This window comes from Falco naumanni, chromosome 4 (assembly GCF_017639655.2).
Source record: "Falco naumanni isolate bFalNau1 chromosome 4, bFalNau1.pat, whole genome shotgun sequence".
NCBI classification, from domain to species: Eukaryota; Metazoa; Chordata; class Aves; order Falconiformes; family Falconidae; genus Falco; species Falco naumanni.
In genome coordinates, this window is record NC_054057.1 from 62,282,696 (window position 1) to 62,309,675 (window position 26,980).

Sequence of the window (26,980 nt, forward strand, 5' to 3'; positions counted from 1 at the left end):
TTGTTCTGTGCTTATCTAGGAAAGCGATACCTGCTCTGAAGACGGAGCAAGAACAGCAGCAGTTTCCTCATCAAGACCAAAAGCAGTACAACATGCATTACTTTACATCTCAATCAAGCAAATCAGTGCACAGATGTACTGCCTTAAAAATTTTGAATGATGTCTTCAGAAATCAAAAGCTACATGACTAACATAAATATTGTACTAGGGCCGAAAAGAAAAATCCCTTGTGAAAATGCTTCAGACATACCAATAAAACTAGTTTCCAAGCAGTATGCTTAACCCATCTATTGCCATTTCTCACAGCTATTGGAATTAAGTTCTGCAGAGCCAAGGGATGCACAAGGACCCTACACACTGGCAGGAGAACACGCATACATACTTGATGTGTCATTTATTCAGCACAACAAGGCCCCAGCTGACCAGTGAAACAATCCCGAGAGCTGCTCCAAGGCCAAAACAGATGTAACTTTCTAACAGAATTCCCTCCCTCCTCCACACAGGGGCCTCGAATCCAGTAACCCCGTCTTGCTCAAGCATGCAGGCTAAGTTCCTTGGGAACAGCCGAGGGTTGCACTGCAACTAGGAGCAGTGACCCCAGCTGCACATCCCCATTGCTCTCTGTGCTGAAATAGCTAGCCAGCTGCTCCACAGGACAACTCAACTCATTGAACGAATCAGAAAGCCTTTTCAGTTTAACGTGTAGGTTAATACAAAGACCAATTCAAAAATAATCATACCATCCTGCTTTTAATCTGAACTTGAAATTTTTCAGCTCAGACTCATTAAGGGTCGGGGGGAGAGCTGCTTATATGTCCATCCACAATTTCACTCCCCTCCTGGCCAAGCCCCAGAGAGCACAGTTCTGCTGCTGGCCACAGAGCAGCTCAGAACAGCACCGGCAGCACGCCAGACTAGACAGGCACAGAGACGCACCTGCTGGCTCTGCCCACACGAGCTGCGTGGCCACCAGCTTCTGCTTAAACATACGAGGCTGGCTTTTGTAGGAGTTACTTATGAACTGGACCTGTTTGCATTTTGAGTTTTGTTTGTTGGGGTTTTTTAATATTTATTTTAAGCTCACTGGCAAGATCCAGCAAAGCTGTTTCACTGTCTGCTGTTTCGACAGGCCAGTATGTGAACAGCAATCCCACACCTACAGGCTCTGCTCCCATGTATCACATTCACCACTAATGAAATGTAACTAGGAGGTGGGGATACAGTGAAACTGGCCTCTGCAACATGCCTGACAGCTACTAACAAAACAAAAAGTTGTATAAACAGCTCTGTTCCTATGCCACCCAGGGTTTGGGGATTTCTAAGTCAACAACATCTAGGGGAAATGTACTCACTCCTGCTGCGTTCAGATTTAGAAGCTGTTATGACTCTAAAATTACTAATTAACTCTTTCATAATTTTTAAGACAAATTCCAACTAAAAGGAAGACAAGTTTAATATATTGTCTCATATACAATTCCATTTTTTTTTTACAGTTCTCAGCATTTTATTAATGGACACAAATATTTGAGTTTCAGCAGACTCTACGCTTTTTAATACTGCGTTTTAAACTGGAACCAGCATGCAGCTCTCAATGCATCCAAGGACAACAAGTAATCATATCAGGGTGAGAAACTCAAAGAATAAAAACAATGAATACTACAACTTCTAGTTTTTAAAGTTGACTTAGAATGAATCAAACTCACTTTATTTCTGGCACATTACTGAATTCTAACTCAGCAAGAAAGGCAGATAAAACTGTCAACTCGCACAAGCGCAGCAGAACTTGAAACACTGCAGTTTGCTCTGTTTTTCCAATTAACTGCATGTTTTAAAGCAACAAATTTGTAATTTTTAAAAAGGAAACAGGTAGAAAGCATGTGGCATTTCACCATGCACCAGCTCTAATAGCTTTCACTACTAAATAAAACCCCATTGTTTCCAGAATTTTTACTGAAAGTCAATAATCTCATACCCAAACTCTGATCATGCAGACAGCAACATGCGAGGAGATGGGGCAAAGGGTCCTCCTCTCAACGGTTTCATTTCAAAAGGCCAGAGGACAGGACTTTAGTCATAGCAGCATGACTACATTGACTGCCAATATTTAGTAGTGAACATATCAGGGTTTACTCCTGAGTATGACTACGCAGCAGCTACAGGAATCATTGAATGTTCTTGTGTAAGTCTGTGACAAAGCTAATCTAAAGGGAATGTTAGATAAACGCTCTAACCCAGTTAAGAGATGAAGTTTCTTACTCAGGCAAGACAAATTCACTGCAAATACAGCTGGGTGAATTGAATACAGAAGGTGTATTGACACACTGGACTAAGCTTCAAAATAAATAACTTAAAACTATACAGCTAGGGATCACTGTTGTATCATCGTTAATTTAAATCTTTCATATAGTCTTAAAATCAAAAGGATTGCCAGTAAAGTAAGTACATCAAAAATCACAGAAAGCTGTCATCGTTTAAGCCACCTCAAACATTTGCTCTTGTATCTGAACTGAAGTGCAAAGCTCTACAGACTGCATCTCCTACCTGCTGCTACGCCACAACTCCATCTGAACGTACACTCGGCTCCCTCTGACACGGCCAAACAGATTACTCTGTGGTCAGCCGATGCAGCATACTTTTGTTTCAGCAAATAGTTTGAGCATTGCACAGTGACCAGTTGGTCACTAGGATGAGATCATTCCCAACAACGAACTTACCAAAAAGCTTTTTGTTACATGCTGTTGTACTTCAGAAAGTTAGCTTCACTTTATGATTAATTAGTACAAAAGATGTTTTACAGGAAGATTCACTTTATTATTCAGAAAATATTCAGTACCCCCTCCCTTTTTTTTTTCCTCTTACATTTAGAATGCTTGTAAGACATTGTTATATTTTTTTTAGCCAAATTATTAGAATCATAAGGGGAAGACTTCTGCGAAGTATCAGAGGAGTTTGGGAAGGGCTTTTTATTTGGAGTTTTTTTCCCTTGGTCTTTGAAAGAAGAAATACTTTCAGATTCTACAACACCACTTCAATTACACTTTGCACTTATTCCAAAAGCGACAAGAAAATATCCTGAACTGCCCAGATCTGTCCTCAGGCTGCAGGAAGAGAATACACCAGTATGTAAGAAGAAAGTTTCTGTTGTGCAAGGAACCCTTGCTGAAGAACAAGCAAGGAAAAAAAGAAAAAAAAAAAAAAGTAGTGACCATAATACACATACACCCCCAATAAAATCCAAATACTGTTCTTGGGCTCCTGACGTTCAGATCAGAGAGGCTGGTTGAGACACTTACTTTCAAAATATCAGTTCAAAGATTACATAGCCTGCTCCGGTGCCCAACAGGCTCTAGACAGCCAAGTCCTCCATACAAAACTTCATCCAGCATTTGAAGTTCTGATGTTGTACCTGTCTGAGGGTGCTGGCAACTGATTAAGCTAGATCCATAGATCTGGCATCCTCACATAGGCCTCCAGAACAGCTGATCCCACATACACTCAAGCACAGTAAACATGCACAAGCAGCATCAGGCTGAAAGAATATCAAAGCATCCACAGCACCCCCATTTTAAGTGAAGTAGGCTCCACACCTTGCATGTTGGAGATCCCAGTTCTATTTCCTCCTCAGCCTGAAAGTATTCAAACCCATCTATCCCACTTCTGGGAAGCACACTACCAACCATATATTTGCTGCAAGCACTTCATGCATAGGGGGTTAACTTCTACATATAAGCCCAAATGCACGAGGTGCACATCCCAGAAGACCTGCAAGACTGCGTCTGCTCGTCCCCCTCCTAACCAAGCACTCACAGTTTTGACTTCTCTTTCAGGAACTGTTCCTGTGTTTCATTTAAGAGGCTTGCTGCATAAAAACAGAAGTAATCCTAGGTATGTAAGCCAGAACCCACAGCTCCTGGCACCTGAGCATCCTATTTACTCTGCTACAACCAAGTATGCCATTTTTCAAACCTCCTTCAAGATATTCCCCATTATTTTATTCCAGTCACGCAAGAATTCTCATCCTGGCCACAAGAAGCAAAAGAAAACTGGATGTGGAATTCAGATTTGCCATTATAGAGCACACAACTGAAACAAATCAAAATGCAGTGGCATTTATTAATGGCTAGATCATAGAACAAAGGCAAAAAACTAGAAGTCATGTAGTATTTAGGAATTAAAGGAAACTTTGATTATGTTCTGTGAAATGATCAATTCTGCAGATCTCTAGTGAGGCACAGGCTGTCTATTCTTAACTTGCTTTTCAGAAGGAAACACAGATGCCTCAGAAAGTTTTGCCCTGTGGTTGGTTTGTTTCTTCTTTCATCCAAGCATCTGCTGCCTGCAGTTCATTCACCTCTGCAGCTTTTCAGCTTTAGTGAGACAGAATGAATGAGTCAATTAACCTAGAGTTTACACAAAGGAAATGTGAAAGCAAGAGAGTGCCTTTAATCTGATCAATCTGGTGAGCATCTCAAACACACTGAACTTTTCTTTCTTTAAATATATATTCTAAAAAGAAAAAAAATCAGTAGACTAACAAAAGTAATTTAGTAAAAACTACTTAAGAGAGAGAACAATTCACAAAATCTCCAGACTTAAACATAAGACTTGAGTCAAATCCATAAACTACAGCCTACATCCCTGTTTAGTAGATGAAAATGGGCCCCTCAGTATGAAACCCCTGTTTCTGGTATTATGCTTCTGAAAAGTATAATACAAAGCATGTCATCTAGAACTTTTGGCTCCCGTACTTTGAAAGATTAGAAGAAAAACTCCTAGCAGAGATAAGCAGGGACATAAGAACGATTACTGTGACCTCCAAGCTGCAAGTGTGGTATGTTGTGCTGATAGGACAAAGGTAACAGTAGTAGCCGAAGATAATGTTTCTTATTTGGAGATACTGAGACTTTTGAGCTGTGTTATTTCCTCAACACCACCAGCACCTGCCTGTTTAGAGATTATTTACCTTCTAGGAACAAAAGGCATTTTTTGTTGCAGTAGGTCAGCGCTGGTAGTGTGAAGAGACTCTGAAGAAGTTGTATTATGCATCTGACCACATAGAATTGCACACGATTCACACACACACAGGCTGCAGTGCAAAAGCTGCTATCAACACCTAAGGCTCCAGCGCAACTAGTTAAGAGGAGACAGCCTACATTTAACTCTCACCTGAGCATGGAAAATGAGAACATAAATAAAGCACAAAACAGAAAATATGCTACAGCACATAGATGAACCTTTTGCCTGACTCTTTGTGGTAGTTCTTATGTTTTGATTTTTTTTCATATGCTATCAAAGTGGAGAGAGTAATACTGCCCTGCTGATATAAAAAAAAACCAAAACGAAACAAATAGTGACTTACTTCACTCTACTCCTCTGCTGTTCATGCTAAGTTATTTGCTTTTATTTCCCCCCTCCCCATACATTCCATTTATTCCTCTGATCCAGAATTTTTTTCTACTCCCAATCCCACAAAAACATTTAGACTTGAATCTAAAGCATTAACAGGACTGCTGAAAGAAAACTACTTTGTAAGAGTCCAGTACCAATAAGTCAGAAGTGCAGCTGGTGGATATACACCTTCCCTTTGTAGTTATACTTCCTTAATAACCCAGTCACATCTTTCAGCTTAATCCAAATCTTATGTTTCATAAATAATTAGATCCAGAAAGCTTTAATTTGAAAGTTAAAGTAATCTAAGGAAAAACATAGGTCCAAGTCGCTTATATACAGTTACCTTTCTTTAAAGGTATGGGTTAAAAATTCAGTATGGAAAAAGATGCTACTCAAGGTGATCTGTAGTTGAATATCTTGTCTATCACAATCAATAAGAGACTACTTCTATTTTACTTTTATCTTTCAGAGGATCGTTTACAAATCTGTGTGTAAATTTATAAACTGAGGAATAAAATTGTGAAGTTTAACTAAGAATACAGCTGTTTAGAAAAATGCATAGGTTTACAGTTGTACAATCAGGATGCTCTACTGCATTTCAACTTAGATTAACTATTTTCATGCACCCGTATTACCCCCTTCACATTTGCAAAGTAAGTTCAGCACAATGTTATTTCAACTCTGTTTTAATAATTAAACAACTCCCACTGAAATTTTAATGAGACGTTAGGGATATATAAGCCCTCTGTCTGGATTCCCCCCACCCTCCTTGAGCATTCAATAAATGATATCGCTTCAATTTTAAAAAATGAACAAAAGTGAAATTAATGGATACCACAAATGCCTACTCTAGAAGTATATAAAAAGAACAAATGCATTTTAATTCTGTACAGATTTTAAAGAGCAGGTTTTGCACTACGTAATTTCCTGTTCAGTTCACGTTCAACCATTTGATTACATCAGCACCTCAAAATGATATTTAGAAGATGTGAAGCTTGCCAGATAATTTCATTTGGGAAACATAACAGGCACAGTCAGCATATTTGGCTGCTGAAACATAAGGCTATAGATAAATTACATACTAGAGAAAATAAACATCTCCTAGACTTGAAAAAAGAAAAACAGTTTAGTTTTGATCAATCTTGGGCATTTTCAATGTTTCTACAGGCGTATCACAGATGAAAAGCAGTTGAAGATCCTTTCATAAACAAACCTGCAAAAGGCAGCCAGTAACTACACATCTCCTCGTTCCGTGGAAGAGCGACTTGTCCGTGGGATCCCAGGTAAACAGAGAATCTGGGCTTAGCAAGCTACACCATCTGAAGTGGGAGTTCTGGGGTGAGCAGTGGGCATTTAGGTCCTATTAGCACAGGAGAGAGACTATTGCTTTCGTTAAGATAGCTGATCAACTACGCCAGGAACATTTCTCTCAGACAATGTGTGTTCCTCCTACTCCGCACATGCAATTTCTTCTGACAAAGAAAAGGATTTTAGAAAACAGACAGAAAGATAGTCTCAGCTGATGATTCCAGAATAGCTGGCCAACATCTACAAGTTCAGGCTTTAAAAATTGCAATTCTCAAACTGGATTCCACACATGGACTTACTACACCTACAGAAATTAGTATCTCCCTTTTCACTTCTCCACATGACAAAATGAAATGGTGCCAAAATTACACTGCTGTTCAAGGGTACCCCATGTCCTGGAGCTTACCAGCATATCTGAGCTCTGCCAAAAATCTAGACATGCTGACCTCAGACTGTACCCCCAAGAGCTATAAACACTGCTTTTTCATATATGCAATCAGACCAAAGTTGTGGCCCAAGAGAAGTAGATACCCCCACTTATTTTCCTGAAGATGACACTTTAAAGTGTCAGCACTATTTCAAAGCTCAACACTTTAGCACAGGTTGCCACGGAAGCAGGAAAGAGAAACAGAACTGGAAACTAAATTAATGCTAGCCTCATTCCCTCCTTCCTGCCTGTATTTCTCCTCTGAGGCAAGGACAGATAAACTGCTACAAAACAAGGGAACAGCATAATAGAAAACAAATCAAAACCACAATGAACAAGAACAATTCTCTCATTACACAACAAAATGTGGATACCTGAAGTTAATCTTAAATTTCTTTAAAAGAGCCATATACAAAAAAAAAAACCTGCAACCAATACTCCATTTCCAATCCATATGAACATCAGACCTGGAAGAACAGCCAGTCACAGTATAGAGTGTATCATCATGTACACAGCACTGAACTTGAACTCCTCCGTCTAAGAGGAGACTACGAAGGCGCAGCAAGTTTAGCAGCCCCCTACCAGAATCCAGTTGGCTTCCCTGCAAGTTTGTATTGCTGCCTCTTAACAATCCCTACTGAGTAAAGGGGATCTGCTTTAGAAACTTCCTATGCCCTACCAATAGCATAAAAAGCTAGTTTTGACTACTGCATAATTCTCTGCAAGACTGCCATACCGGTAAGGGGAAACAGAAAATGTAGGTGGAAGAAAGTAATTCCCTGGTCTGGCATTATTGGCGAGGTGGAGGGAGAACACAAAACCACACACAAAAATTATAAAAAAAACTTCTCTTCAGGTCTTCAAATCAAAAAAGCAAAAGCCAGCATGGCTCTTGGAGATTCAAACTTGAACACATAACAGGGTTCAGAACAACACAGCAGCTTATTGAGGCAATTAAAAGTAGTTTGGAAAGAGTTAAATCTTAAGAGGAATCCTTGAAGTGCACTGTACCACTTTGTCCTTAACATAACCTCCTTTCCTGTGTTCTGACCTAGTCACTCCCTTACTTAATTCCTTAAATGTATTCCTCTCACTTTCCAAAGAGATTTCAAGTTACTCCTGAGCATATTTTCTATTGTCCTATCTAACAGCCAGTTACCAAAATAACTTTCCTATTCTCCTAGTGTCACTTTTGGACCATTTCCTACTCTCATTATATAACCGTAGACCTCTACTTTAAAAGGGAATCTCATTTTATCACAGGAAGTCAATCCCCCAGGGGAAAAACATCAAGTCTGCAGTATGTTTAAATAAGACACAGCATCAGCTGATGCCAGCCAGAGTTAGGATTTTTAGGAGCACTGTATTAAATTATGCGCTCCAATCAACCCTCAAACAGCCGTTTTAAAAGGTCTTTGAAGCAAAAAGAAAACCATCCTACATTCAATACATTCAGATAGCCTACAAACAGGATTTGGTAGGCGAGAAACACTTAAGGGAGGAAAACAGCAGCACAGGTCATCTGCAAGTTTAGCTAATAAGGATACAAAGAACGGAGAAAAAAAGAGAGGAGAGCAGCAGTAGCAGGGTAGCAGAGTAGAACCTGTAGCACAAACACAGCTCATTGTAATTAAGGAAAAAAACAAATCAAAGCTTTAGAACTAAAGGTTTTTGTAGAACATATACGAAGATTTAATGTACAACATGGCTATCTGCTGTGAGTTGACAAATTCCACTTTTCTTGTGTAGTGAATCACAACCATTTACTAATTCATCGTTAGCTGAAAATGATTCCAGGAGCTCCTGCCAGCAGAAAGAAGCATGCATTAACTGCAGACTAGATTAAAATGGAAAAACCCTACTGAAGTTACTGTCTCCAGCAATAACCTCTACTGGATGCAGAAGAGCCTGCAAGAGTTATGTTTAGAGACAAGTATAGAAGGATGTGCCCATAGAGCGAATCTTTTAGCAATACCAGCAATTACTAGTAATTTGGCAAGTTAAAAATCTTAGCTGGAAAAAACTAAGCTTGAAGTTACAAAGGTTTCTTTACATTCCCCAACTCTTAAATTCATATTTATTCATTCTAGGAGAGAGAAATCTCACAGAAGCTGCCAGCAAAGGAACACAACACATCAAAATAATATCAAATACCGTGAATTAGAGTCATTATAGTTTTAAGAACAAGACAACAACTGCTGATGCAACAAAAGAACAGTTGATCAATTTTTTTAAACACTATTATCATCCACAGATCTGAGGTAAACACACAGCTTACTGGACAAATTAGGTTTTCAACAACCAGACAATGCCGTACAATACTCTAAATTCAGATGTAAAACTATTATTCCTAATAAAACCACCATTACTTTTAAGGGAAAATACAAGCCTAAGAATGCTAGTTCAAGGAAAATTATAGGATCTCTCTTTAAAAGTGAATTCCCAGGCTGAAAATAGTTTGAACTAAAAGCAAATAAGCTACAATTACATCAAGCCACTGCTAACGCAGATATACATCCCTATAAATCCAGTCAGTCATTCACCAATTACACCAATGCAAGCTACTAAGAGGGTCACTTCAGGACAAATTTGTAATCCCCAATGTGACACTTGATCCCATTGCCCTACATGCTCTGTCCAAATCCCAATGAAAAAAAAAAAAAAAAAAAGAAAAAAGTACATTTTACCTAAAACACCAGTAAAAAAAACCCCAGTCCTCAGAACATGAGATGGACATATCCTTTAACTCTCATGTCGTAAATGCTTAAATACGTTAAAATACAGACTAAGAAAAAATAATATATGCTTTAAGCATAAAGATATCCTGAAAAAATTAACACTGCAGATTACGTACACTGTCGCTTCATATGTAAATGCAAATTTATAACATAAAATATAGCTTGAGCCACCCTCAGCATCCTACAGAGTTGCCATCATCATGGTGTCACAGTATTACCCCCCCACCCCCCCAATACGTATACCGGGTGACAAGTGTTATGGCATGTCATCCCAAAAGCATTTAATGCAAAATTTAAACCTCAAAAATTATTACTGGTTTTGCAGACACCCTGGTGATGATGTCCCATCATTTTGTCCAACTGTCCTGGTGTAGGTAGAAAGAACTTACACTTCAGAGCTGTGTTCTGCAAGTCTCAGCAGGAATGCAGACACTCAAATCACAAGTACCAATTGCCGTACTGACCAAACATTTTCTCCAGAATCTCAAGATCATTTTAAAAGTCTCCTATTACATCCCACCTTTCTTTCCAGAGGTTTCTCTCTGCCTTTTCAGAGAGAAAAGAGAACATTAGCATGTATGATATTATAGTCAAACTAATACTTCTGAAGCTGTGCATCAATAACTCTATGTCAGGAAACCAACAAATGTAAAAATATTTAAGTTACTACTGCATATCTAAATCCCTTTAAAATCCACAGCTCCCACTTAGCAAGAAGTACAAATCATCTACCTATCAACACCTAGAATCCTTTGTCCAATTGCTTTGATTCATGACCAAAAAGAGAAAACTATTCACTCCTACCACAAGAGTCAAAAGGAAGGAAGAGACAGTGACTCAGTTCTGTCTCATTCTTTGCCTCTCATGTCTGCAGAGCCTGATTCAAAGCCTCTGCTGGAGCTGGCTTGTGAATTTTTGTCTTTGCCCTTCTAAAGTTTCCAATAAATTTCACTACTACTAATTACGTACCTATGGACAGCAGGAAAACTGTTCTGAGATTCCTTAAGACCAGTACAGATAAGCATAGAGTCATCTTTAAAAAGAGCACTACACTTAATAAAGCTGTAGTACATAAATGGCCTTTACAGGGTCAGAAGACTGAGAGAAGTAAAATACTCAAGGTTAAACACAAAAAGCAAGAAGGGGCCAGGAAAGATGAGATAGAAAATAATAACAATCGGCAAGAACAAAAAGTTCCAAATTCAATATTCATGTGTTTGGCATTAACATCATTTCAGACCAACAGAAAGGGACCCTTAGTGTAGACAGCAATCAGGTTACAGGCAGGAATTAAGTACTTAGAACTGTTATGAGCAGTGCTAACAATTACACTTGAAAATGTTTTCTGTAAGCTGCTGTTTGCAATAGCGTTTTCCTGACTATTTCTAACAGCATTTCAAGTCTAACATCACCAATAATTTCACAAGACTACTAAGGCATAGATCAAGCCATACTTACCCACATGGGAACAGAGCACGTGAGAACTTCCTGAGCAGACATCATTAGTCACTGGTATCAAGAGCACCTACTAGACTGGGTGGCCCATGATAAACCTATGATAAACAGCCTTTTACTGAACAGCAGACCTCTTCCTCTTAGCACGACAGAAACTCAAATTTAAACTACTAATAGCTAGACGCTTAGAAAATGCACTGTACTTTCTAGAGGGGATTAAAGGAAAACTGTCAGTAAGGCACAACTTTCAGATTTCCATGAACATCCTGGCAGTTTAAGCCTTTCAAATTCAAGGTATGTACAGTTTGGAGTTGGATTTTCCACCCCTAATCCTTAATGCTTTGCACTGCTCTCATTCAGTTATGCCACTGATCGTGTTTCTCTATGGCATTTCCCCCAACAGAAAGCTGGTTTTATGTATGCTTGGCATCTCCTTCTCCAACTACTTTGTTCTACTTCCACTTTATTAGAAGTGATGCAGCACTTAAAAACATTGCTAGAAATCCCACCTGATCACCAAACCGCTGGAACCTCAAGCTAGTTTTGTTACTAAGAAAAAAAAAAAAAAAAGACATAATATGAAAACAAACTCTCAGTATCACACTCCTAGAAGGACAAACTGCCAGAGTATCTATAGCAAAAAGCTAGACATACCCCAGTGGGCTGGTAGGGGATGAAACCCAGCACATTCAGGAAGCAGCACCCCCAGCATCAGAGGGTTTTCACTAACAAGTATGAATTGATCTCAATTCTAGCACTTCAGCAGTCATAACTCAAGATTATGTAAACATACTTTGAAATTCATCTGATAAATCCTCCCATAGTTTTACTTTGTTTAAAGCAAGCATCAACACCCTAAATTCAGCTGAAAAACAGCTTTTCAGGATGATGTAGCTCTAATGCAATTTTGCAAAAGGAACAATGACTCACTCCCAGGCAGGAACGTGCTGGAAGTGTATGACCTAATACTCAGAGAAAAGCTTGCTTTTTCAAAATGATCTAGCATTCATATGCACAGTATCTCCCAAACCAGTAAACTTTAAAAAATGAGAGTTTCTGCACAAAGGAATTTACAGAATTACCTTTTTTGGCTTTTCTCACTTCTTGTCAAAAATCCAACCAGCCTAACTTGTAGCAGTTCCCAGCTTTAATTCCATCCTAAAACTGGCCATCTTTGCATAGAATTACATCCACGTATGACTCACTCTCCAGCCCATTTTAGCCCTAGCCGTTAGAGGCAAGGACAGCACTGATCCAACATGCCGGCCAACACAAAGAGACCAGCATCAAATGTGGATGGAGGTGTTAAAATTAAAACATTAGTAGGCACTAGATATGAAACACTAGCAAGCCATGAGCACTTGACTGACCAGCAAGACAAGCCTACTTCATGCTCAACTGGATTCCTGACAATCTTCCTGAGGATCCTCTATCTGTGAGGGTCTGAGTTTTAAGATTTTATGTTCAGACAGCAGCTGCACGGCTTACTGAAGAACTTGCCTGTTACAACAATATAAAGCCCAGAATTATTTCATACATTTAAAACCCAGTCACTATCCCTTGGGCTTGAGCCTGCATTGTTCTCAGTCTGTCTTATGCTCATACTTGCAAATACTCCAGGTAAAAGGGGCAAAGTGTAGGTGGAAAATGGGAGTGAGTGACACAGGTTAATCAGGATTTTAATCATGCTAATGGATGTGATTAACTGCATACTTCTCCTAGAACCTTCCTGCAGCTACACATGAGTAGCTTGATAGCCAGAACACAGCACGAGTGAACTGCTCATCCCATTTTAATCTCCAGCTACACCATGTGTGTCACGTCACCCAGCGTGCAAGGATATACCTAATACTTAAACTTATTTCCACCCACATATCAAATCTTCCACCATGCTAACACAGTCATTTTGGGCAGGGTACAAAGACTCCAGACTTGTGTTTGTCTACGCTAAAGTCTCTTTACAAAAAAATTACCACTCCTGGAGACTAGAAATCTAACCTTCGCACAGGAAAGCTAATACAGGGCCTATTGCATTACACAAACCTGCCTGAATAATGCAACTACAACTACTTTTTTCTCTCTTTTTTTTTTTTGCTAGTTTTATCCAAATCACAGGGACATTGCTAGCTTTATCTCAAAGTTAGTATCTTGCTGCTCCCTGGGGTAAGTATTAATTCAGCAGTTGCCACTCTCTCACAGGAAAATTCATGAGGCCAGCAAGGATTAAGAGAGCAACGAGAAATATCGTTTTCTAATAGTGAGGAGGCTGGGTAGGCAGAGAAGAAATCAGACTCTTCCTTCACTATTTCTAGGGGGAGGACACATGCACAGCAAGAGAATAAATAACCCTACATCCTCCCACCTTCCAGCAGGTATTTCAAGGGAAGAATGTGTATTACAGAGTTTGAATATATTAGCATATATATATACACATCCATTTTTCATCTAGGTAGTAGACTTACACTTCCTATTAACGCAGCGTCTCCCTTGTTTTCTAGAGCAACAACTGCAAACATTCTGTTATCAAGCATACCAACATTTATAAAATATGGGCTTGCATGACATATAATTTAACAACTTATTCAGAGGAGTTCCAGACCAGTATTTCTTGGAAACATATTCCACACACACACCCCTTAGCACTATCCCGATACCTTTGAGTGCTAGAGCTTAAATACTGCTTAAATATCCCACTAATGTCTATCCATAATCCTCTGGGGTTAGAATTCCCAATAATTTAAAATAACTGTAATATTTAACAATTTCCAACATAAAACTTTATTAAGGAGCCTCCCCAAGAGCAACAGTGCATAGTGTAAGGCAGAAATATCCTATTCTTATTGTTATCAAGTTAAAAACTGCGTAACATCTACGACAACTGATTTCACTGACCTTTTCTTACCACAAGAAATCCTTCTGCATGTGCAAAACTAAGTCACGAAATTGGCTTCCGAGTTGTAGGAGGCTGGAGAAATCCACCACAGGGGAAACACAGGTTTGCGTGCTGTGCAAGCTTACCTGTACACATTAGTCACATGGGCCGTACTTTGTTCAACCCAGCTTATGCCACCTCCTCAAGAACCTGATCCAAAGAACATCAACCCATTCTGGGCGACGAACTCTGTAGCAGATGACAGCAGCAATGATGGCTCAGGCACAAGACTCAAGCTGTTCTGCCACCATACTGTCTGCTATAATCACAGACACCTGCATTTCTCTGATCTACAGCTGAGTATAATTTAATTTGCCTTCAAGAAAAAAAATTGCACTATTAAAACACAAGAAAGCCATATACACGGCATTTGACTAAGGAAGAGATCGATCTATTTTAGTTGGGACAGGAAGTGTAAACTCGAAGCTACAGGAAATAACTATCTGTCTTCCAGAGTAATATTTGCTTCAAGTTTGCCTCCCCAACTCCAGAAGCACATATACAAAACATAATTTGCCATCTACAATCAGATTGGCAACAACATGGTGAGTAACATGTCTTGAACTCTTCATTCTCAAAGCAAAAGACCAGAATCTTATCTTCCAATCTATGTCTGGACTAGCAAAATAAATTATTGGGGATTTTTCTGGGCCAAACCAACATGCAGTTATACATTATTTGGCTTTTAAGTAACCACCACTTTCATTTAATTGCAAGTAGTTCAAATTCATCTTGACAGACTTATACCCTGTCCAACCAGTGGTTTCCCTTAGTCATATGCCAAACTTGTATCAGAATTTGGAAGTCTGCACATCATCGCTATGTACATTGAGACAAACGCACTTTAAGTACCAAGTTATTAGCTGAAGATATCAATAGTTTAGTGAACAGGAGGTTAGTTTAAGAATAGTACACAACAGCAGGAACAGTACTAACAGCGATGGGTCTACACTAGACCTGAACTCTGCAAGAATTCAGATCTGATTTAATGGCCCAGATTCATTTATTTCTAGGGAAAAAGAGGTAACCACTGAAATACTACAGAGGTTGGGACCTCAAATATAATTATAGCTCCATTTACTAAAATCAGGGCTGCGTCAGCCCTTTTACAAACACCAGAAAGGATACATAACTCATTTGTTTAAACTGAGTATTCATCAGACTTCATAAAATGAGCTTAGGAGTAGAAATTGTTATGTCCCAGCCTCCACACAGCCTTATCTGCTGCTCCTTCAAAAAAACAAAAACAAAAAAAAACCCAAGTTGCTTCTATTTTCATTGGATTTCTGATGGTCAGGTTGTCTTATGCTTCCATTGTTGTTGGTGGGGGGTGTTTAACATCATAATGGAAAAAACAGTTTAAGCAATACTTTGGCATTTAAAACCTAGATTTAACTGTCTCGTGTCCCTGGAAGAGAAATGAATGAGTACTCTAAACTTCAGTTTTCAGAATTAGTATTGCCATCTTTAAATGACACTTACCAGTACTGTAAGGCAGGGCACACAGAGGTACCAGAGTAAGTCCAAGTTGGTTTCAACAGTTTATGGGAGCCTGACACGTGATTATTCACCTCCTGGTCTTTTCACCCCACTCTCTTGCGATGCCCACAGCCAACTCATACAAAGGAGCGGGCAAGGGCTAAAGTTATACATTTACCCACACCACTACACTACTCCTAACCTTCAAAGTTTCCCACAGACAAATTAGGCAACCTGTTAAAACAGATCTCCAGATATCCTGCAAGGGTGAGGTTCTGCAGTTCCCAGAGCTGAGCTGTGGTGTTCAACACTCCTAGGAACCTGCCCAAGGATCACCGGCCAGCAACTTGTAAACTGACTGACAAGAGCCATTAGCTTTTAAGAAACAGTATGATGAAGTCAGATATTAAAGCTTCAGTGAGTATCCGCTGGCACAAGTGTACTACCAACAGGCTTCCCACTTCTTCTTTAAGGACAAGACTGACATAATCCTCTCCTAATATCATCTGAGGACTCAGGGGGAACGAGGGGTAACCCACAAAACTGTACCCATGGCAACACTGTGCTCTAGGCTGAACTTGCAGGGCTGTGATCGTAAAACCACTGACACTTCTTTGTATTATTTGATATTTCCCTGATGTCATCTCTGCAAAGACACATAATACAGATTTAATAATATCCACGTCCTCCAGTTTTAGAGTCAACAATCACATTCACAAACAGATCAACTATTCTGCCTTTAAGCTTATTATTTGTCACTAACGAAGAAAACAAAAGATAAATGATATTGCTGCTGTTTCAAGAGCAAGTCAGATAAGGCCCTTTTAAATCTGAAAAAGCTCATCTCTTCTGGTGTGAGAAGGGCAAAAAAGATTTAAAAAAAATTAAAAGAGCACATGAACCCTCCAAAACGCATCTGAAAAGATAATCAGAAAATTTACCAGTTTTCATAAGGAAAAAAAAAAATGCAAACTTAAAGCAATTTTAACACAGACAGGTCCATCCAGCCAATATCACTTTTATCCTAATAGTATTGCTACATAAAATACTTTTCACTTCCTTTTTTGGAGAAAGACAAATAAATCTAAAAGTTGATCAAGTTGCAAAAGCACCTTATATATATATCTCACCAGTGAAACATACACTACCAGATGGAATAATCAAGCCTTGGCAAAGAGGAAATAAGCTGTACAACACCAGCACACCCCTGTCCTTTCAGTTCACAAAACAAAGCTACAGCAGCGTCACACACAGAGCCCTGCATAAAAGGGGCATAAGGAGGCACCGAGCAAGGCTTGCTATTCCACAGGCTGAAATACTGAGAAAGTACTTGGACATCTATTACATTATTCAAGAAGCCTTTCCGATACTCTGCTGAAATTATAAGCTGGGAAGAATATGGTTCATTAAACATAGGACTCCAGCTTTAAAGAAAAAGAAAACTTTTAAAAAAAGCTAAAATAAATTAGTTTCTTTGTTAAATCCATACAGGAATGGAAACATAAGAACATAAAGGAAGGAAAAGAAACAAGGAAGGGAGCCACCAAGCAAGAGTTATCAAGAAGAACCTAAAAAAACCCAAACCAAACCCCAACATCTAAGTTCAGGTTTAATATGTTCACAGATCATGCACTTAACGCAGCCTTCTAAGAGGGGTAGAGTTTACAACAAAGCATACTACCTACAGCAAGATACACTTAAGAGGTAGCTTCTGGCAGTAGAACAGCATCTTCAGGACCAAAAACTTCACTGTCTAGAGCTTCGGCTTATTATCAGCAACCTTACATCATGCTGTAGCAAACATTTGTTTAATACTTATCACTACAACTGTTCTTTCCAAAAGAAGTTTGCTCATCTTGAAACCGGGCCTGATCTATATAAATAGATGTTTGAATCTGCCGATGACTGGGCAGCGCTACCATGCAGGCCTCGAGTGCCGCATCCACACCGCGCCACACCCAGCGCACCAGGCTGCGAGCAAGCAGCAACTCTGCAAATACTTATCCCTTCTGCGTTACCGAGCTGCGGCGCAAATATCCCCTGATGCAACTCCACAGCGATCCTTATAAAGCAGGGAAGGAGACTGGCCAAGCAGGAGGATAGTGGGGAAGGACGGGGGAAAAAAACACGTTACACAAAGTTTTGAGAGGTCCCAACGAGAAATGCCGATTCGCAGCGTTGCCCTCGACCCCCAAACGCGCCCCCCATGTGTCGGAGGGGGGCAGCTCTAATGGAGCCCCGCCGAACTTACCGCTGCGAGGGCTGCAGCCCGCCCGCCCGCCCGCGGGCCACCTCAGCCTTTCCCCCCCTTGCAACAAAGGCGGCCCCCGGCAGCGCCCACCTCCTCCGGGACGACCCCGGCCGCGCAGATGCTCTCCTGATGCTGCGGGACTTTCCTCCCCCTCGCCCTCCACCCTCTGTCACCCACAGCCCAGCCCGGCCCGCCCTCCCTCCCTCCCGCGCTGCCGGCGGCCGCCGCCACGGCCTGGCCCCCCGGCCCGGCGCCTCCCGCCCCGCGCCCCTCACAAAAGACCCGGCAGCGCCGCCGCCCCCCGCCAGGCCCCCCCACAAGGGCAAGGCCGGAGCCCCCGCCGCCCGGGCCGGGCCGCCCCTCCATCGCCTCACACCGCCTCAGAGGGCGCCACGCCCGCTCCCCACTCGGAGCGGGGTATCCCCACGCCTTCTCGCCGCCCGCAGCTCGGAGCCCGCCGCGGCGGCCCTTACCAGAAGCGGAGGGGGGCGCGGGGGGCTGCCGCCGGGACGGAGCCGCCTGGTCAGTGTCACTCTCCCCTGCGGGCCCGGCTAGGGGAGGAGAAGGAGGGAACGGAGCCGCGCTGGCCTCACGCCGAGCGCACTACCCTGCTAGCGCCGCGGGCGGGCTCTCGGCCGCTCCGCCAATGGCGCCGCGCCGCGCCCGCCGCCCGCCAATCCCCGCGAGCGCGGGCGGCGCAGCGCCGGGAGGGCGGCGGGCGGGGCTGAGGCGGCGCTGCAGTGACAGGGCAGCGAGGTAGGGTGCGGCGCGGAGGGGCCATGGCGCTGGGTGGGGCACGGGGAGAGGGGCCGCGGGGGCGGGCTGAGGGGACCGGCGGAGGAGGGGAGCCGTGGGGCGGTGGGGGTGAGGGGAGAGGCCTGAGGGGGAGCACGGAGGGGATGTGGAGCGGGGGAGTTTGGGCTGAGGGGCGTAGGGGCGCGAGGGGACGTGGCTGAGGGGAAGCAGAAAGTGGGCTGAAGGGATGTGGCTAGGGGGGAGGGTGGCTGAGGGGAACGGTGAGGGGAGATGGCAGCGAGGGTACTTAGAAGTGATAGGGAATGGGCCAAGGAGATATGGTGAGGAAACACGGGGCTGAAGGGAGATGGGACTGTCAGGCAGTGATGGAGCCCAACCTCGACTGCGAAGACCCTCAGGGGTGGCAGGGTGTCTTTGCAGCACTGCTTTGGAGTTGATGCAGTCTTGGAGGGGTGGTATGAGCAGACCCCCTCCCCAGGCAGAGGGAGCAACCCCAGCATGAGCGTGCATACAGCACTGACACACAGTGATGGTCAGCAAGCAGCACATTTCAGTTCCTGGCAGCAAAGCTTTGTCATCTCACCTTTGGAGACCAAGATGGTTGTTCATAGACACAGAGCAGTCTTAGGGTGGATGACGGCTGGCAGGGGATGAAGACATCCCATGGGTTGAGGAGGGTGAGGTGGGGCAGGAGAGGACTATATTTGGCAGGGGAGAGGATGTCCTGGGAGCACGTGCATGCCTGTATTGGACAGGAGGACTCACCGATGTGGTGAAGTAGCTGGAAAGACGTTTGCAATAAAACACAGCATCGAGGGACAGATGCATAGATTCCACTGTGGCCGTTCTGGTGCAGAAATGCAACCCTCCTTGCATGCAGGACAGGAGAACAAGACATAGGGATGAAATGTAGATAGCAGGATGGTAGGTGATGAAAGAACATGCTTTTTATGGCAGGCATAGTTGTAGAATCACAGAATCCCTGAATGGTTTGGGTTGGAAGGGCCCTTAAAGCCCCCCCAGTCCCACCCCTGCCACGCGCAGGGCCCCCTTCCCCCAGCCCCGGTGGCTCCCAGCCCCGTCCAGCCTGGCCTTGGGCACTGCCAGGGCTGGGGCACCCACAGCTGCTCTGGGCAGCCCGTGCCGGCGCCTCGCCGCCCTCACAGGGAAGGATTTCTCCCTCAGCTCTGATCTCCATCTGCCCTCTCTCAGCGCAAAGCCGTTCCCCCTTGTCCTGGCGCTGCAGGCCCTTGGGAAAAGCCCCTCCCCAGCTTCCTCGCCGGCCCCTTTGGGTGCTGGAAGGTGCTCCAGGCTCTCCAGGAGCCTTCCCTTCTCCGGGCTGAACAGCCCCAGCGCTCCCAGCCCGGCTGCACAGCAGAGGGGCTCCAGCCCTCTGGCCATCTCCGTGGCCTCCTCTGGCCCCGCTCCAACAGGTCCGTGCCCTCCTTATGCTGGGGGCCCCGGAGCTGGAGGCGGCGCTGCAGGGGGGTCTCAGCAGAGTGGGGCAGAGGGGCAGAGCCCCCTCCCTCGCCCCGCCGGCCACGCTGCTGGGGATGCAGCCCAGGGCACGGGGGGCTTTCTGGGCTGCGAGCGCACGTGGCCGGGTCACGTCCAGCTTCTCGCCCACCAGCACCCCCAGTCCCTCTCCTCAGAGCTACTCCCAACCCATTCTCTGCCCAGCCTGATACTGGGGCTTGCCCCAACCCAGGTGCAGGACCTTGCACTTGGCCTGGCTGAACTTAATAAGGTTTGCAGGGGCCCACCTCTCCAGCCTGCCCAGGTCCCTCTGGGTGGCATCCCTTCCCTCCAGCATGTCAGCTGCACCACACATCCTGCTGCTGTTGGCAAACTTGCTGAGGGCGGCTTGGTCCCAGTGTCTGTGTCGCCAACAGAGTTGTTAAACAGTGCTGGTCCCAGTACAAACCCCTGAGGAATGCCACTTGTCACTGGTCTCCACCCAGACATTGAGCCATTGACCACAGCTCTTTGAGTGCGATCATCAGCCAATTCCTTACCCACCAAGTGCTCCGTCTCTCAGATCCATGTCTCTCCAGAGACAAGGATGTCGTGTGGGACAGTGTCAAATGCTTTGCACAAGTCCAGGCAGGTGATGTCAGTCACTCTTCCCTCCTCCACCAACACTGTAACCCCACTGTAGAAGGCCACCAAATTTGCCAGGCACAGCTTGCCCTGAGTGAAGCCACGTGGTGCACATGGCTGAAACTCCCTCAGACAAGAGAAAGGTGAGATCATACAGTATTGGTACAGTGACAACAAACATGCAGGAGGAATATTCAGCCTCATTCTTCACGGTTTAAACCATCACAAGCTATTATGCAAATTAAACCACAAGGGAGGGAGATCATCCCCTGTCTGTCGACAGCAAGGCTCCTGCATGTGCCCAAGGGCTGTATGTGTCACTCATCTGACCCGAGGGAGCTACTGAGCTACTAAATCTCATGAAAATATGTGGCATGTTGGCCTGCTAGATAAGAAAATCAGTGTGGTGACTAAATCAAAACAAAAATAGGTGTGTCTCTTATGTCTGGTCACTTGAGGGAGGAAACACCCTTTGCATCAGGCTGTGGAAGGGGGCACACCCCATCCATGTAGAGTTAAGGTTGCAGCTTCTGCCTGACCCCCTCTTCCCAAACCTTGGAGTGTGGGTATATTTCCAGGGCCAGAGCTTGTAAGGGGAAGACAGCAGGGAAATTCTGTGTCCTGATGAAAGTCATATATATAACAACTGCTTGTACCATGTGCTATTTTTAAGGTCTAAGATTAAATAGCATCCTAATGGCTTTCTTTGGAAGGATCAGGCAACGGTTTGAATTTCAGCGCTGTCTCAGCCTACCTTGGGCTTCAGATCATTATAGGCTTAAAGATCGCTCTCTCTCCTTAGCAGATCCACCTCTCTTGTCCTCTGGAGCCTTTCTGCTAACTGTTCTCCAAGATGACGTAGACCCTGGTTCTCGTGCAGGACAGCAATTCCTGTGTCTGTGGAGCAGCCATAGTAATACAACAAAAAGCAGTGGGTTACATCAGCGCCATGTCAGGGAGTACATCTGACGTGCTTTTGGTTTCAAAAAGAACTTCTAGTTCTTCCCTGAGCCTTGAATTTATTCCCCAAAATAAAACCTTAAAGAGTCCAAAGCCTAGTCTTCAATACAGTGGTCACACGGGAGCAACCTATTGGTGTTTTAAGGAGACAGAAGTGTCCAGAGTTCACACTCGCCCTAGTCCCAGCCAGGCACACCTAACCAGCAGAAATCAGAGCAGGCAGCCGCCCTGCAATGCCATAGGTGTGTCCATTATAAACTATGCGTTGCAGCAGACAACTGTCCAATATAATCCAAACATCCTTATTTCATTGCACAAAGGGCTTCCTACTTACAAAATCTGAATTTGTAAACCCTGGGTGGTGGGCTACCATCAGCCCAAAAGCTGTGATCTGTTTCTACAGCATGTAGCATCACAGTCCGGGCAGCTGTCTCCCATCCCTGTTCTTCCATACACATTGCTAGCTAAGAACAAATTCTTCTGGTTGTCTCATCCCCATCTACAGCTTTTTCTTCATAATATGTGGCATGCCCCTTGCACATCTTAAGCTGTTATGGTTTTTTTACCCTATTATGCATAGCTTCTCAGTACACTGAGAACTGGGCTTCCTGGTTTTCTTAGATCCTGTCTTGCTTCAGCTGAAGGCAGTTGAATTTTTGTCATTGGCATTGGAAGGAGCAGGATGGAAGAGAGCATTTCATAGCTCAGCTTACATCTGAAGGACAGAATAACTTGTTCCTGACCAGAAGGAAGGAAGGAAGGAAAAGCAATATATAATATGAGATACACCTCTGTCCTCCACACAGATGAATTCCTGCAACTGTTCAGCAATCATCAACGTAAAGGCAGGATGAAATCCCAGCTGGACTTGTTCCTAAGTGAACAACTGACTGATGTGTTCCCTTAGCTGCTAGCATGCTTACAAGCCTAGCTTCCCCAGAAAAAACTGCTGGCTCCTTTATTATTCTACCTGAGCTTAGCTTCTATGGGGACACTGTTTAATATGAAACTTCCTTGTTTTAGTTCAAAATCTGAAGTCTGCTCTTTGCTTTATGGGAGCAGCTCTAGGACAGACTCCATTTGTTGCCTCCCCACATATTTTTGCTATGCAAAAATTCAGAGCATCTCATTTATCTTTGTTTATCCCTGGAAAGAATATAACCTACTTCTCCACTTGCTTTTCCAGCTGCCTTTCTGGACTCCACGAGTTGTCTCTCAGCTCCGTTTGTCCTAAAAGAGAGGGCAGCAGGAACCACCCTCCTCGGTCATATGGCAGTCAAAGTCTATGAGAAGCTACCGGTGTATCTGTCCTTGTAATAGCAAGGGGGGATCTTTTTTTTTTTTTTTTGCAGGGGGAGGTGGAGGGAGAGAAGGTGTGCTGGCAATGGCTCTGCCCCTTCATCAAGTCAGGCAGTGAAAGTGGATGGGGTAAAAGTAAGGGGACCAGCTTATCTCCCTAACGAGTCCCTCCTGGCCAGGCCCATTAGCCCAGCAGGGCAGGTAAAGCAGGCCAGCAGTCAGGCTGCTCTTCGTGTAGGTCTGACTTGTATCATGTGAGTCACTTGTGAGTGCTGAGGGAGCCAGGCAGGGAGAGCTTGTTTCTGGCAAATGCTTGTTCATGGCCACTTTGATGGGAGACAGTGCAAATTAAGGACACTCGGTAACGTGGCAGGGCTTGGCTTGGCTGTTCCAGGGCATTGACAGTAAGTCTTGGAGAGAAACAGCGATGAACAGTGTGGCTTTCTGGCCCATTTATCAAGAGTTTGTCATTCTCTCTTCGAAGCATATGACATGATAGCCAAAGGTGAATGCTCAACATGAGAAGTGCTTGGGAGGCAAGGCTGCTGGGGATTGTCCTGGCTCCGCAGGGATGCTGCTTTAAAAGCCCCGTGTTGCTGAGAGGTTCCTGTCATCCCTCTGATCTCTCAATCATTTCAGACATGCAGCAGAGCCTGTGGAGGGGTCATTTCCAAAAATGAGTGCTCGTCAGTGGCAGTTAGTAAGTAAGGCACCCTGAACCCTCTATAAAGAAGGAGAAAGAAAAAAAAAAGCACCAGTTCTATAAAGTGTTTGAGTGGAGCAAAGAATTGCCTCAGCTCTTACAGTAGCACCCAGGAAACTTAGGTTTCTGTATGCTTTTGAAAGTGAATGCCTGTAAGCATCTTGGAGAATTTAAATACTCCTACAAAAGTAGCCTGCAACTTCCACTCCCATGCTGCTGTCTTCATTTCACATCCACTTCCCTGTGATGAATCAGGCATGCAAGAAGAAGCTAACTAGCCCGAGTGAGGCAGGACGCCGCTCCGGCAAATACAAAAGCATTGTGGGGCGCTGGCAGATATTGGCCGGCCAGCCAGCCAGGGCTGTTATGCTTATCAAAGCTGACTCCAGCACAATGGAAGGCATGGAATTTTGGCCAGGGATCCCTGCCACCCCAGAGACCTGTCAAATCTCTCTGACCGGTCATGGGATTTGCCTTGCAGCTGGCACACCCTGTGATCTTCTGATCTGGGATTGTCTGTCAACTGTAACCTGGTGCGCAGGGCGAGGAGGAGGAGGGTGGCTGCGGTGCCATGCTGAGGCTGTGGGAGCAAGTAGTGCTGCTGAGGGCTCTGCGGTCCCTGGGGCACCATCAGAAAGCACAGCTCTAGCTGCTGTCCTGCATCCCAGGTCCTACTGTGAGTGACCCAGGGTGTGGGATGCTTCCCGCACTCAGCACATGAACCAGAGCATGGGCGTTCGCATGCGGGAAGAGGAGAACCTGCCAAGGCTTGCTATCATGTGGTAGCTGAGGTTTGCATCTAAGCAGAGCCTTGTCCTGGTAAGAGCTCGACAGCCTGGCCTGGAGGGCTTCATCCTGCTCCTCTGCACTGGAGAGGGCGTTTAGCATCAGGTTGGCAGAGTTGATCTCTCCTCCAGCCTGGGCCTCTCGTAAACCAAGCCCAATTATTCTGAGACAGAAAAATTGAGTCTGTGCTGCAATGACAGAATGAGATGTCCTCAGGAGTCTGCGTGTAGCCTTGAGTTACCTTTTATAAATAGGTTAACAGCTGGAGGGCCCGTGTGTGTTTAAAGGGAAAAGACACAGTACATGCCCTATATGATATGCTCTGTCCTAAGCAATTCTGCCATTCTGTTGATTTATATCTGGAGATTAAAGGATTTGCCTTTCAATCAAATTATTCTTCTCAAACTACCAAGTGGGGGAGAGAGGGGATTTTGATCACATTCTCCACTCTGTGCAGCTATCCCCAGTGAAGCCACAGAAATTTTCTCCCTTGCTGTGCAATACATGCAGCTCGCGAATTACTCCCGCTCACTTCGATGGTGATTTGCTATTTCTGTCCTGCTTCTGGTGCACAGGACATTTGCGGCGCAGGAGCGGGTGAGAGGTCTTTGGGCCCCCAGGAGCTTCCAGCCCAAAGCAGACAGAGCATGTAACCAGGACTGACAAAAGCCGTGTGATGAGACAGAAGACGACTGTTCTAGGGAAAAGCAGGCTGCAAAGAGCCCGGCTCCATCAGGCAGGCCCTGCAGGTCTGCAAGAAGTTCTGTGCAAGCCATATCCCTCACCAACAAGGAGAGCGTCCCAGGGATCAGAGCCTAGTTAGCTTTGATTTTACTGTTCTCTTCCTTCCTCAGGCGATCAGATACAAGATAAGGCGCAGAGAGCGGCAGAGGGGGACGTTTTGGTCACTCATCTAGAGGCTGGAAGGAGCAGATCTGAGGGCGATGAGATGGAGGACACGGGTGTCTGGAGGACTGCCATGCCTCTGTTATGAGATGTGCCATCACTGCTTGGACAAAATGAGGGGACTGTGAAAGGCAACGGAACCTCACATCTCTTCAGTGTAGTACCCTGTGTCAGATGGTACTGGGGCCAGGCACAGAAGTTTGCCAGGCCAACACAGAGGTGATCTCCTCACGCTGAATCTCATCCTGCACCTGGATTGCTGCCTGGCTGAAGCTCTGGGACAGGAGGGTTCATACACTTTCCATACAACTCATTATGACTGTTCCAGACATTCCTGGGACCCAACGGTCTACTCCCTTTCTGAGTCCTAATAAGCCAGCAGCAACACTTTCTTGTGGCAACAAGTTACACAGGGTAATGGTACATGTGCAAATTAATGGTTTGGAGTGTGCTGCTTTCCAATTCCTTTGTTTTTGTGTTACAACAAAAAAAGAAGTGAAAGGTTCCTGCTGTACTTTCTGTCAGCCATTCAGCATTTCCTCTGGTTCCATCACATAATTTCTGACTTGCCTTTTTTCCTGAGGTGGCTGATGCCTCAGTGTCCCATCATGTGCTCTTCCCTCTCCCGTGGCTGCCCTCCCGGCTTTTGGTGAACAACCCTGAATTCTCCAACTTCCTTGTCGTGGTGGGATGAGGCAGAACTATGGGTATCATCTTTGGAAAGACATTGCTGTTTACATATATTTCCTACATCCCTCATCTGGGTTCCAGTACTTTCATTATACCTCATCTTACTTCCCTTAAAGCTCTAACAACCTGTTGTTCCCCTTGCTCACAGACAAGGCAAAAGCCGGGGCAGTGCTGTCTACAGAAATGCCCAAGTTCTGTTTCTGAAACGACACAGTCACTTTAGAAACCTGACTCCCATGAAATTCCCCTTGGTTATCAACACAGCTGAGAGCACTTCGGCTGTCTGAAGAATTCCCAGGGCATTTTCTGCTGTTTATTTTCCCTTTGGGCAGTTCGCCCATTTGTGCAAACCCTATGAAAGGGCAGGTGTGATGGAAAGCCCGTATGCGTGATGCTCATCCACAGCTGTGCAGCCACTGCTGGTCCCATTTTGCACACTCATCAGTTCAGACATGCAAATAAAGGGTGTGTAGCTTTCATTTATATGCTTTAGCTTTAAATACGAGCCACACAGGGAAGCTGCATGAAAACCATCTTTTCAGGCTAGAAGCAAGCCCTCGGTGTGAATTAAAGGCAGTGTCATATTATCAGCAAGGACAGAGCTCGGCCCTTCTTGATCAAAAGCTGCTTTCCCTGGCAGCTCGTGCCAATGGAGGCAGCAGGGTGCCAAACCCCGTGCCAAACCCGAATTATTCAGCTACAGTAGAGCAGAAGGCGGAGACCTCCCTATGTAGCACACCCAGCTCACTGCAGCATCACCTGGGAGACCTCGTGAGAAGCCCTTTGCCCAGCTGGAGAT

General features: G+C 44.4%; 1 protein-coding gene across 10 annotated transcripts in view; it reads right to left on the reverse strand.

Annotated features, from left to right (window-relative positions):
- MAP4 (microtubule associated protein 4) overlaps nt 1–18,615 on the reverse strand; it is a 170,439-nt gene extending 151,824 nt beyond the window's left edge. For 4 of the 10 annotated variants that reach the window (XM_040589740.1, XM_040589743.1, XM_040589737.1 and 1 more), the window contains exon 1: nt 18,455–18,612. The gene's annotated coding sequence lies outside the window, so the exon portion shown is untranslated. Of the gene's footprint in view, nt 1–18,071; nt 18,132–18,454 lie in introns of those variants that run through there. The other 6 variants (XM_040589739.1, XM_040589745.1, XM_040589744.1 and 3 more) reach the window with 5 other exon arrangements.
- Between the last annotated feature and the right edge of the window lie 8,365 nt (nt 18,616–26,980).